The following is a 13,736-nucleotide window of genomic DNA, read 5'->3' on the forward strand; positions in this document are numbered from 1 at the left end:
CCCGTGTCTCTTATTTAAGGATTTTTTCCTCCCACCACTAGGTCTTCATGCTGTTTGCTCCATTTGGTCTATGACATTTGGATGATCATCTTCGTCAATTGATAGACTCCTACCTTCAGGAGCACTGTCTCCCTCCCCCACATTAGTCAGTTTAAAGCCCTCCTGATGAGGTTTCTGAGATTTTTGGCAAAAACATTCCTCCCAACCGTTGTGAGGTGCAGCCCATCTCTTGCCAGAAGTCCATCTTCAAGAAACTGCAGTCCGTGATCTAAGAATCCAAACCGTTCCTGTTTACACCATTTGCGAAGCCAGCGGTTCACTTCCACTATTTTTCTCTCTCTCCCTGGGCCACGTCGTTCAACTGGGAGGACAGATGAGATGACAATTTGTGCATTTAATTGCTTCAGTTTCCTGCCCAGAGCCTCATAGTCTCTTTTGATCTTCTGGAGGCTATTGCTTGCAGTGTCATTGGTTCCCACATGAACCAAGAGGAAGGGGTATTTGTCAGTGGGTTTTATGATTCCTTGCAGTCGTTCAGTTACATCTTGGATCTTAGCCCCGGGGAGACTGCACACTTCCCGAGACATCTTGTCAGGCCCACAGATCACTGCTTCTGTTCCCCTCAGTAGGGAATCCCCTATCACCACTACACGCCTCCTCTTAGGTTTGGTCGGGGTTCTTCCGTGATCTGTCCGTTCCAAGGTCGCCTGCACATTCCCTGAGGACTGACTTTGCTGCTCGTCTTCATATACCTGATCGACTGTAATGAGGGAGAGATCCTCAAATGGAGTCTGCTCTTCGTCTTCCATGCTAGGGGAGAGGACCTCAAAGCGATTGTGTATTTCTAAACAATCAGAGCAAACCCTGGGCCTCCTACTTCTTTGAGTCATGTTTCTCCATATATCTGGCTCCTGTGTTGGTGAACTAGCCTCCTTCTCAGGGGAGTCCCCTGTCTCCTCCTTGGTGGAGACGGTGTGCTCTGTTGCTTCCAAGAAGAGCTCCAGCTCTCTAATTCTTTGGAGCGTAGCTACACGTTCCTCCAGTTGCTGGACTTTGTCTTTTAAGAGGGCAATCAACATGCAATTGCTGCAGGTAAAGCTGCCTGCAACCTTTGGCAAGATGGCAAACATTGTGCAGGAACCGCAGGCGACTGCAGCTGTTCCCTCACTCTCCATCTTGAGAACGTGTCGTTGGGGGTGGCTACAGCGGTCCTCCATCATAAGAAGTGTGCAGACAGGACAAATAACTCCCCCCCCCCAAAAAAACCCTAGGTCTCCCCCAACAAACGTTTGAGACTAGCTCCCCTAAAGCTAAAAGATGGGTTAAACTGTGCGCGCTGCTAGGCGCACGCCGCTGCCCTGCAAACTCTGATAAGCTCCTCCCACAGCTAATCATCTGCCTCAACAGAAGGTTGAGAAAAATTTTCCTTTATCAAGTCGCAAGCCGTGAATCTCCGGTCCTTATTCCATAATTTGTCCCAAGCCAATAATTGAATATTTTTGCCTAGGTCCATTGCCCAGTTAATCATTATTTCCTTTACTTCCCCATCTTTAGCCTCCCATTCTAAAATAATTCCATACATTCTAGAAATTACTTTTTTCTTGCTTTGTATTAATTCATTGTCTAGTGTTGACTCTTCTCTTGCAAAACCTTTTTTTATTATCTATTCTAAATACCTCATTCAACTGATGGTATTGAATCCATCCTGTCAAGTGATATTTTATTTCCTCATATTTTTTCAGTTTCAGTTTATTACCTTCTTCCTCTAAGAGATCCTTATATGTGGCCCATAGCGTTTCCATGCTCTTCCTTTTGACTGCTATAGCCTCCAGAGGGGAGTGCCACCAAGGGGTTTAGGGTTCTAGTAATTCTTTGTGCTTCACCCATACTCTATATAAAGGCTTTCTTATGATATGACTGATGAATCCTTTTCATATCCTAAGTATGCATGCCACCCATAGCGATTGTCAAACCCTTCTAAGTCCAGTAAATCTACATTCTGTTTTATATATAATTATGGTATTATTCCCCCCCAAAAAACTGGTGTTATGAGTCATCATTGCCAAAACAAGATGACACCTGATTGGCTCTCTAAACACTCCTTTTTCTGGTTATTTGGCTATAACGCTTGATAGAATACAGATAATTGAACAAACCTTGTTGCATTACATTCTTCATTTAATTATCTTTCCAATGATACATAATTTTATGGTATTACTCCAAAAGAAAATGGTGTTATGAGCCATCAAACCTTGGAAATACACTTTCTCCAAAAGGTTTCCACAATTTTGGCCACTAGTGTGGTTTGTTTTTAACACACCCATTTGGTGTGAGGGTTCATAAAATAGAACTAGCAGACCTCTCCTGGCCAGCATGTTTTCAGTTTTCCTTGGAAATGAGCTCTGATCAAGGTGGCCTTTTGGAAAAACTGAATTTTTCTGTGTGTGTGTCTCTACACACACCATATTTTTGCTACATAAGATGCACCTGACCATAAGACGCACCTAGTTTTTAGAGGAGGAAAACAAGAAAAAAATATATATTCTGAACGAAACAGTGAATGTATGTATGATCTTTGTGGTTCATGCTGTGGCCACAGACATGTGATTTGATGGTGAGTTTGGGGTAGTCCAGTGCAAAAATCCTGAGGATCCATGTGGATCCGTGCTTTGTAACCACATTTTTGTGCCATTGTGGCCCCACACAACAGTGGGTGCGTGATATTTTTTTTGATGCCGGCTGTAGCCATGGACATACTATGAGATCTGATGGTGAATTTGGGAAGACCCAAAGCAAAAATCCTGAGGATCCATGGCCTTTTACCTCCCCCCTCACAGGCAGCCTCTGCTAGCATCCCTTATCTCTCTCCCGATCCCACCAATCAGCTGCTTCCTTTCAACACTCCCTTCCCTCTTGTTTGCCTTAGTGTCTTTTCCTTAGCTGTAGCAGTCTTTTGCTCCTCCTTTTCTTCTAAGTTCTCTCCTCATTGATTTAATCTTCCTTGTCTCCTCTCCTTGCAAGTTTGCTGTCTTTACCTCCCCCCTCCCAGGCAGCCTCCTTTCTTGCTAGCGTCCCTTATCTCGCTTGCGATCGCTTGCGATCAGTGGCTTTGTTTCAACACCCACTTCCCTCTTTCAAAAAAAAAAAATGATCTGCTTTTTGCCCCTGGACAATTCGGCTCCAGGGACCACACATTCTCTCCATAAAATGCACAGACATTTCCCCTTACTTTTTAGGAAGAAAAAAGTGTGTCTTGTGGAGTGAAAAATACGGTATATTAATTTCTTGCATGTTTAGGGCTATATCCATTGCTAGTCATGCTCAGAGGAGACCCACTGAAATTAATGGACATGATTAATGTAATTTCAGTAGACCTACTCTGAGTAGAACTTAGTTGGATACATTCTTCGTAAGTAGAAGGAAGCCACTGTAATGAACAGCCATGTGCAAATGATGATACCTTGTACAATGTTTTTTAAATGGTGGCCAGCTGAAGCACATGTTGGAATAATGGAATACAGGCACATTGTCCAGGTGCTCTCTCCTTCTTTGCCCCCCAAACGCACATACACACAGTTGATGGTTCCCAGGTGCTCATCTCACAAAATGGCTCTTGCCACTCAGCTGTCATGGTGGCTGGGGGAAAGAGCCTGGCTTCTGGATGAGCTCCTGATTGACTCAGGGCTCTTCCCTCGCAGGGCGTGCATTCTTAATGCTATTCAGGCAGCTCCCCTAGTGCTGCTGTGCACCTCCTTGAGGTTCTCCACACCATCCCTTCACCTTGAACGCATCTGCACACATAATGTTCCACGCCAGTGTGGGATTGCCAGCTGGTGGGGGGAACAACCAAAGTTGGGAATGTCTTCCTAAAATGGTATTTATGCTGTTGGTTTAAATATTAACTGAGGCAGTTTCTAGCTCAGTTTGCTGAAGAGATTTCAGGCCAGCTGCTGTGCAGAGTCCTTTAACCCTGCTGATGACCTTGCCACCTTTTTTCTGTTCTGCTTCCTGGCCTCTTCTGAGTAAGTTCAGCTAGCAAATCGCTTCAGTCAGTGGTTTCAGAGCAGACTGCTACTGAGATGGGAAAATGGATCTCTAGCTTTTCTTGCTTCAGCCCAGCTGCTTGAGCTGATGAGGGTTTTTTGCTTTTCTTCCTTTAGAAGGGTGGCTAACTGGGAGATATGCTGGAGGTTTACAAAATGAAGCACAGGGTGGAGAAAGTGGGCAGAAAACCTTTGCTCCCCCTTGTATATTACTGGAACTCGGGAGGGGGCAGGGTGTCACTCAGTGAAACTGATTGACAGTGGATTCAGGACAGGCAAAATAAGTGACTTATTCACAGTATTTGCTGCCACTAAGTATGGCAATGGCCATACTTTAAAAAGAGGATTAGACAGATATTCTGAGGACCTAAGTCTGCTGGTGGATATTACACAGGAGTATAACTGGATGGATCCTCCAGGGCCAGATGAAGCATTCTTTGGAATGCCAGTTGTGTGAAGATGGGGCAAACTGAAGGAGGCAAGCTGCTTTGATGTTTTATGCCTCCTTGGGAAAGGCTGCAGGGATGGAGGGTGCCTTGTAAGTAGAGTAAGTCTCTCGATTTTCATAGTGGAACTGTTGTTTCCAGTTCAGATCATTTATTTCAGTAATCTGATTTCAGATCCCTGAATCAACTTTTAATAATGGTTTTTCACTCTGCCTTTGGGGCAGTGCTGTAAACAGCAAAATATAGGAGGCACTGTGTGACTCTTGTTGACATAGAAGGAGATGAGAACTTCCAAACACCTGTTCTCTTGGGATGATGATCAGTACAAACCCCTGACTATTTTTAAACTGTCTCTCTGACAAAGCCAGCTGGCTCGAATGAAGTAATATTTCTAATGAACATTCACCATGATGGCTGTGGAATGCATGGTCGCTGCAGCCTTACAAGGGAAAGCCCAAGAAGGGGCCACAAAATGCCCTGAAACCTGGAGTCATACAGCCAAATAAAGGGGGGTGATAAAGGCGCACCTTGCCGGCTGTCTTGGATTTTGCCAAGACTTCCATCCCAAATTGAGCTGCAAATGGAGGATGTCATAGCACACATTCCAACACAAACACAACAGTTTTCGGAAATGAAAAGGAGGGGAAAGGTGCTCCTTATGCATTCCTAATTATCTCTAGAGGGGTAGCCCTGCTAGTCTATTGCAACAAAAGTAACAGTGTCTTATTGAACTTCAAGGACCAATAAATTTATTATGGGATGGACCAGAGTCCACTTCATCATATGCATGAGGTCTTTCCCTACCTTAGTGGGTCAGGAGTGGGGATAGGGCAGGCATACACACAACTGTACTGACACACATGCACCTCTGGTTGGAAGGGGAGAGGAAGTGTACTGTAAGTTGTTGTCAGAGGAAAGTGTATACAACAGGATTATAGCTTAAATGCATGTTACATTGACCATTCACATAGCAGTGGGGGTGAAGATACAAACATCCTGGAATGGGTCAGCTGATTTCACACCTGTAGTATCTTGATTCACATAACAGAATGTTACCTCTTTGCCATTACTACAACACCTGTGTCGCCCATCTATGTGAGGGTAGTTGGTCACCCATTGCTTCAACATTTCCTCTTATGGGTGCCTCGTCAGTGTCCTTCATGTCAAGATTTTTTGAGCATTTTTATCAAGGGGACAGTGGCACATCCCCAGTACTAAATTACTCTTGGGGCCTGGCATTGTCACCCACAACAATTCTGTGGAAGAGTCTGCCTGGTTTTGGATTTCTAGCCAGGTGGATTCGGTACCCTCTTTGGCGTACAAAGTAATATAATTTTTGTGTTTGTGGAGAGGGGCTATTGTGTGGTTGTTTTTATTTTTTATTAATGTATTTAGTGATTTTATATATTGGTTTTATTCTGTGAACCGCCCTGAGACCCCTGGGTATAGTGTGGTATATAAATTCAATCAACCAGTCAGTCAATAAATAAATACCAGTATGTTTTTCCCTATCCTTCCTGTAGAGCTTATATCCAGCAATAACCGTGTTTCACTGGTTCTCCCCATTCCACCTGGAATATATTTTTTAAATGTGCAAGGCTTGTGCCCCATCATACATCAGTATCCTAAGTGCTGCTTAAGAATGTCGCTTAGTATTTTTATTACAAAAATATCACAGATCAAGTAAAGCATAAAAAATTGGACTCATACATTGCACATATTTACCCCAGTTGTACAACAGGTTTTCAGCTTATTTTGGAGCAATGTACAGTGGTACCTCGGTTTAAGAACAGCCCTGTTTATCAACTATTCAGTATACGATCTCCGCAAAACCGGAAGCAGTGTTCCAGTTTGAGAACTTTACCTCGGTCTACGAACGGAAGCCGAACAGTGGAAGGGCACCGGCAGCAGGAGGCTTCATCAGGGAAAGCATGCCTCGGTTTAAGAAGGGCTTTGGTTTAAGAACAGACTTCCGGAATGGATTAAGTTTGTAAACCGAGGTACCACTGTATAAGAGGCATTGGGTGGGATGTTATCTCTAATTTTGTCATTCAAAAAATTCATAAACAAAGCCTGCCTTTCAGTAAGTTTCTTCTCTTAAAACATATATATTTATGACATGTAAATGTGACTGTGATGTGTAGTGAAGAGAACGGCCACTTGCCTGGGGAGGGGAGGCCTTGGAACTTTTGTTTCTGACTTCCTTGAAATGAAGATGTTGCAGACATGCTGCCTTCCATTCTGGCTGATGTTTCTCTTTGCTTTTAATGCAGCAATAAATTGCCCCATTTGAGAGAGTGATGTATATGAGCTTGTCATGGATGATTTAGTTGAGATTCCTGCATTGCAGGGGGTTGGACTACACAGCATTGTGGATACCTTCCAATATTACAAATCTATGATTCAAGAGTGTAAAATGTTAATAATAATAATAATGATAATAAATTTTATTTATATCCCGCCCTCCCCAGCTGAAGCCGGGCTCAGAGCGGCTAACAACAGTAAAACGATAAAATATTCTAAAATCATTTCATTCTAAAATTAATTCCAATCAAATTAATGGTAACCATTGGGCTAGAAGTTCTGTGAGGATTGCCAAAGGAGGGAGTCAGGCTGTGCCCTGGCCAAAGGCCTGGTGGAACAGCTCTGTCTTGCAGGCCCTGTGGAAAGATGTCAAGTCCCACTGGGCCCTAGGCTCTTGTGACAGAGCGTTCTACCAAATCAGAGCTACAGCCCAAAAAGCCCTGGCTCTGGTTGAGGCCAGCCTAACCTCTCTGTGGCCTGGGACCTTCAAGATGTTTTTGTTTGAAGACCGTAAGTTCCTCTGTGGGGCATACCAGGAGAGGCGGTCCCGTAGGTACGAGGGTCCTAGGCCGTATAGGGCTTTAAAGGTTAAAACCAGCACCTTAAACCTGATCCTGTACTCCACCGGGAGCCAGTGCAGCTGGTATAGCACTGGGTGAATGTGATCTTGCAGCGAGGACCCCATAAGGAGTCTCGCTGCGGCATTCTGCACCCGCTGGAGTTTCTGGGTCAGTCTCAAGGGCAGCCCCACGTAGAGCGAGTTACAATAATCCAGTCTGGAGGTGACCGTCGTGTGGATCACAGTGGCTAGGTCAGGGCGAGAGAGGTAAGGAGCCAACTGCGTAGCTTGGCGGAGATGAAAAAATGCCACCTTTGTTATAGCTGCAATCTGTGCCTCCATGGAAAGGGAGGTGTCGAAGATTACACCCAAACACTTAATGGACGGCACTGGCACTAATTGCGCCCCTGCAAGAGATGGGAGTTGCCCCCCCAAACCCATATCGTCCCGACCCAGCCAAAGGACCTCTGTCTTCGAAGGATTTAACTTCAACCGGCTCCCACGTAACCATCCAGCCACAGCTTCCAAACATCTGATCAGTGTGTCTGGGGCCGAGTCAGGATGGCCATCTATCAACAGATAGAGTTGGGTGTCATCAGCATACTGATGGCAGCCCAGCCCAAAACTCCGGACAAGCTGGGCGAGGGGGCGCATAAAGTTGTTGAAAAGCATCGGGGAGAGTATCGCACCCTACGGCACTCCACACACCAAGGAGTGGCGTGATGACAATTCCCCCCAAGCACCACCCTCTGTCACCGACCAGAGAGAAACGAGCGCAGCTACTGAAGGACTGTGCCCTGGATCCCCACGTCGGCAAGGCGGTGGTCCAGGAGTTTGTGATCGACCATGTCGAAGGTTGCTGACAGGTCTAGAAAAATCAGCAGCCCCGACCCGCCTTGATCCAGCTGCCTGCGGAGATCATCTGTTAGAGTGACCAGAGCCGTCTCGGTCCCATTACCAGCGAGGAAGCCAGATTGAAATGGATCCAGAGCCGATGTTTCATCCAGAAACCCACCAAGCTGTTCAGCAACCGCTCTCTCAATCACCTTACCCAGGAACGGAAGATTCGATACCGGGCGGTAATTGGATAGATCTAAAGGATCTAATGGTGTTTTCTTTAAGATTGGGCGCACCACTGCCTCCTTCAGTTCCCTTGGGAATGTCCCGGTGCCAAGGGACAGATTGATGATATCCCCTGGGGGGGCCGCACCTCATCTGGACACGCTTTAATCAGCCAGGACGGGCACGGGTCAAGAGGACAGGTGGTGGGCTTTCCAGCTTGGAGGAGTCTGTCCACATCGGCTGGGGATATCCGGTCAAAGTGGTCCAATACTGGACCCGAGGACAGTCGAGGGGCCTCCAGTTCCATTATTGTATCCAAATTGGCAGGGAGGTCACGGCGGAGCGACAGGACCTTCTCTGCAAAAAAGTTCGCAAATGCCTCACAGCTGTGTGTCAAATTGTTATTTAAATTTGGCTGTCCCTCAAGGGACATTAAAGACCTAATTATACTAAATAATTGCGCCGGGCATGAGCTAGCGAATGCAATGGAGGCTGAGAAGTAAGACTTCTTAGCGGCCTTCACTGCCATCTTGTAGGTTTTCATGAAAACCCTATAAGATGTTCTTGAGGCTCCGTCACGGGCACCCCGCCATACTCGCTCTAGCCGTCTGACGTCCCGCTTCATTTTCCGGAGCTCCTCGGTAAATGAGGGAGCCCGGTTTCTGCGGGGTCGCAGAGGGCGCTTAGGTGCGATCTCATCGATGGCTACCAGGAGCTGGGTATTCCAGCCCTCAACAAGCTCAGTCAATGAGTTGCCAGGGGGAGCAAGGTCCCGCAAGGCTTGACGGAATCTATCAGGGTCCATCAGCCTCTGCGGGCAAGCCCAAATCGGCTCGCCACCTAAGCAGGGTGGGGGTGGAAAGTCAGTCCTGGCTTTCAGAGCGTAGTGATCAGACCATGGCACCTTCATCGAAGGAGACATGATCACATCTATACCGACGCCAAAGATCAAATCCAGCGTGTGGCCTGCTTAATGTGTGGTGCCCGAAACAAACTGGGAGAGCCCTAATGTCGCCATGGAAGACACCAGGTCCAGAGCCTGTGAGGAGGGAGTGGCATTAGCATGGATGTTGAAGTCCCCCAATACCAATAGTTTAGGGAGCTCCAAGGCCCAGCTGGCCACCACCTCCAGTATGCCTGACAGGGTGGCTGCTGGTGTGCTAGGTGGCCGGTACACCAGCCAGACAGCCAAGCTCACCTCTGAGCCCCACACTAGGCCAACACATTCATCGATGGCGATGGTAGAGCCCTGAAAGAACAATCTTCCCAGATTAATAATGCCACCCCTTCCCCCGGCCCACAGTCAGTGACTGGTGGAGGACGGAGAAACCTAGGGGCGTCATCTCTCATAAGGTAACTGTTTCCCCCTCGCATACCCAGGTCTCTGTCACACAAGCCTGGTCAACCCCCTGTGAGGTTTTGTTGCGGTTTTGTTGCCTATAGACCCGGCATTACACAGCACCAGTGACGGAGGTGAGTAATCCTTGCTCACCCTACCCTCGTCCCTCGGGATGGGGCGCAGATTGGAAGGGGTATGAGCATATCCATATCTCGATCCCCTTCGCCTATAACATCTGCCCCCCCCCGCACTGAAAACTCCCATTCCCTCTCCTTAACTGCAGAGACCTCTGGAGACAGGTCTCCAGGCAATTTGTTGCCCACTCTGCTGAGCTGGTTGGTGATGACAAATAATGACTGCCTATAAAGCCAACACAAAATCTTTGCACCGCTGGATGAAACATTTGCATGACCTAGTATACCGAATGCCCATAAACTGAGTGCATTATGTGCCACACATCATGTTCTTACGTTTTGGTCATGCATCCTCTTTGTTGCCAAATTAAAATAATTTTAGGATCATTGTCCTCAAGGCCCATCAAGAAGGCGGCCCCAAGTGCTATAGCATCCCACCTGCTGAGGTTGCTGCTTCTCCTCTAAATTAGGATTGAGCTGCAAATATCTCGTTCTTTGCAGGGGGCAGTGGCTGTTTCTGTTTTCCTTCTACAAGCTCCCATTTCCTGCTGCTGGAACACCACTGTTTGCAGATGTTCCCCTTACATTATTGTGCATATTTCACTTAAGAATAAAACTGAATTTTCTGCTGCTTGCTTCTCTTTATGGCTAATAACCTCATGTCGACACCCACCCGCAATCTGACAAACACTTTCAGATTTTTGCTTAGAATGTATTGCTTACAAGGATATATTGTATGAAATGCTCAATGCGTTTAAAATGAGAGAGCTCAGGGTGTGGTGCTCTCATGAAGAAAATAATGGAATGATGACTGCTACCAAAAGGTTCATCAGCCTGATAGTTCCTGATAGTTACAGCTTTGAACAAGTGGCAGAAAGCTTCACCCCTCCTCCTCTTCCGCCTCCTCCTCCTCCTCCTCTTTCGGGGGGGGGGGGGGACAACGACAACCAGATATCCTTTTGGGAATGCTGCAGGAATGGAGGTGCCTAATAGGTTGCAAATGGATAATGATCAAAGCAGGTTTGTAACTTCAGTGACATGGTTGCTCCTTTGGTGAGAGTTTTTGAAGAGCAAAAAAGAGAACACTTGCTGACTTCTGCTTTTAACTATGGATCTCTATGATGACTCATCATGAAAAAGAGGCCATGGAGTCCTGGAAAAAGAGGACACGTGGCAACCCTAGTTTTGTATAGAATGAGACCATCTTGATTGATTTTGATATTTTTTTGTACTGAGGGTGCAGAACTAAACTCTGCTACCTACAAGGTTCTCCAAAGCTGATTTAAAGCTTTGCACCCCAAGCTTTTTTGTACCCCAAGCCTTCCCCCTCCAACATTTCATTTAAGACGGTAAGAAGAGCCTTCTGGGTCAGATCAACTGCCCATCTTGTCCAGCATCCTGTTCTCACAGTGCTAACCAGATGCTTGCAGGAAACCCACTAGCAGGATCTACATACAAGAGCAGCCCTCTCCCCATAGAAGCATTTCTGCTTCCAACTGTGGAGGCTGGTGACCAAAGATAGCCGCCTCCTCTGCGAACTTGTCTGATCCTCTTTCAAAGCCATCCAAGTGTGTGGCCATCACTGCCTCCTGTGGGATGGAGTTCCATAGTTCAACTATCCTCCTCTTGTGATGTTGCCCTCCTTTATGCTTCCAGAAGAGCCTACACAACCTAAGATAACATTGGAACATGAGAGGACCCTTGGAACAAGCCTTCTTGCCCTGTTAGTGCAGGATGAAGAATTTGTGATCCTCCAGTTGCTGTTGGACTCCCCGCTCTCATCCACCCCAGCCAGCGTGGCCCATGGTCTGTCATGGATGGAGTCTCATTCTCCCTGGAGGAGCAGCTGCGCAGTTTGGAGGTGCTCCCGGATTCAGCTCTGTCACTTGACAGAGGCGCAGGTGTCCTTGGTGGCTAGGAGGGCCATTTGCTAGCTTCAGCTACCGCCATTCCTTGGTCAAAATAGTGTAACTGCCCTTGTCCATGGACTGGAGACCTTATGGTCAGATTCCTGCAATGTGCTCCTCTATGTGGGGCTGCCCTTGAGGCTGGTCCAGGGACTGCAGATGCAGCAGAATGCAGTGGCTCGGTTGCTGGTGGAGACTCACAACCTTCAACAAAGCACCTTATTTGTAGGACTTGCTCTAGCTGCCGACTGCTATTTGGCGAAGTTCAAGATTTTGGCCCTATACAGCTCAGGGGAAGGTTTCTCGAAGGAGCATCATATCTTTCAAATAACCATTAGGTCGCTGTGGTCTGCGGGAGAGTTCCAAGGAGCTCAGAGGAAGGCTTCTCCTGTGGCTGCTGCTTTCACGAAACAATTGAATGCCTTTTTGTTCTGACAAGTTTTCCTAGCTGAATGAATTGATTTCGGCCATAGGTTTTTTCTTTGTATAGTTTTTAAAATTAATTTGCTGTTTTTAACTGTTTTCTTATGTTTTGTGCAACACCTTGAGACATATTTGTGAAAGGTGGTAGTGTTAACAACAACAACAACAACAACAACAACAACAACAACAACAACAACAACAACAGAAGATCTGGCCAGAATGCTTCTCATTGTATATATTCAAATTCAAATAATAGGTGTTTCAAGGAGCTGGCTATTCATCAGGAGGCAGTTCCTTAGGTTAATATAACCAAAAGGAGTTTCTGATTCCTACAATAGTAACTGGTGGTTCTATTCAAGAAACAATCTGGGGTTTTTATGACTTAGAAGCATCTATTAATTTCTGATTTGAGCTGCTGCCCTTTTGGTGTGTCCAGTCGATGTTCCCTGAAGGAACCACTGTGACTTAACATATTAAGTAAACTTCAACTGACAGTGCAGACACTGAATAACTTTATTTATTTCTGGAATCTTTTCATATAATTTATGTTCGGCTAACCTTGATTGACTAGCATTTTGTCTTCACAGCTATTTTTTAATGGGGATACGTTTTTTTGCTTTGCTCTTTTCCATACTAAGTTTGTAGTAGCTTACAAGCTCCAGATGAAACTAGGGGAGAACATCAGATGACCAAACAAACAAACAATTGCTCCCAGTCAACAGAAGGGGGGGGGGTTGCTTTGTAGAGCACTCTGGGTGACCAGTTTTAGTCCTCCGCTGGCTGTTGCTGCTAAAGGGAGGGTTTCCAAGAAGCCCAGGTGGCTTCTTGCCTGGTGTGCAGGCAAGGGTTAACAATTGCCCAGGTTCCACGTGATGAGATGCAAACTGAATCATTCCAAGGGATCTCCGCCTGCCCAGTCGCCAGGCAGATGCTGTTCCCCTTGGTTGCCATGACAGCCCGGGCTGTACTCTAATCAAGCCCAGCCCCTGCAGCGGTTATATCTCATTCATTGTTTTCCTTCCTGTTGCAGAGGAGGGGAGAGGAGGAACCGGGTGCCTCTAAGTGGGGAGGAGGCCACCGCCTGGAGCCCCTTCTGCCTCAAGCTGCTCTCAGAGTCTCCCTGAGCGAGCTACCCCTCCACTTGCAGACACCCAGGTGGGCTTGCCCAGTGCTGCGGCAGCCAGCAGCATTTCTGGAGGCTGCCTTCTAGTGGCACAAAGGTGGAGAGGAGTGCTTTGAGGAAGCCTGCCTTTCTCCTGCCTCTCCTGGAACAGCCAGCAATCACTCAGTCTCAAGCTCTCAGTCTCTAGAACACCCCGCCCCACGGAAGCCCCTTCCTGAGCCAGAGAGCCATGCAAAAGACTTTCCGGAGGCTGTGAGTCAGGCAAGCAGGGTCTCAAAGGCAGCATGCTTCACATCGTTCTCCCCATCTTGGAACTGACGGGGCTCTAGAAATTAAGGCAAGTGCTGGTCGTGGTGATGCCGGGGATTAAAATGGACCTCTGACAGGGTGGGGGCT

At 46.9% G+C, this 13,736-nt stretch overlaps 1 protein-coding gene across 9 annotated transcripts in view; it reads left to right on the forward strand.

Annotated features, from left to right (window-relative positions):
* KIAA1671 overlaps window positions 1-13,736 on the forward strand; it is a 337,213-nt gene that overhangs the window by 59,031 nt on the left and 264,446 nt on the right. The window lies entirely within an intron of this gene.

The sequence above is a fragment of the Podarcis erhardii genome (genome assembly GCF_964252035.2).
Source record: "Podarcis erhardii genome assembly, chromosome: 13".
NCBI lineage: Eukaryota > Metazoa > Chordata > Lepidosauria > Squamata > Lacertidae > Podarcis > Podarcis erhardii.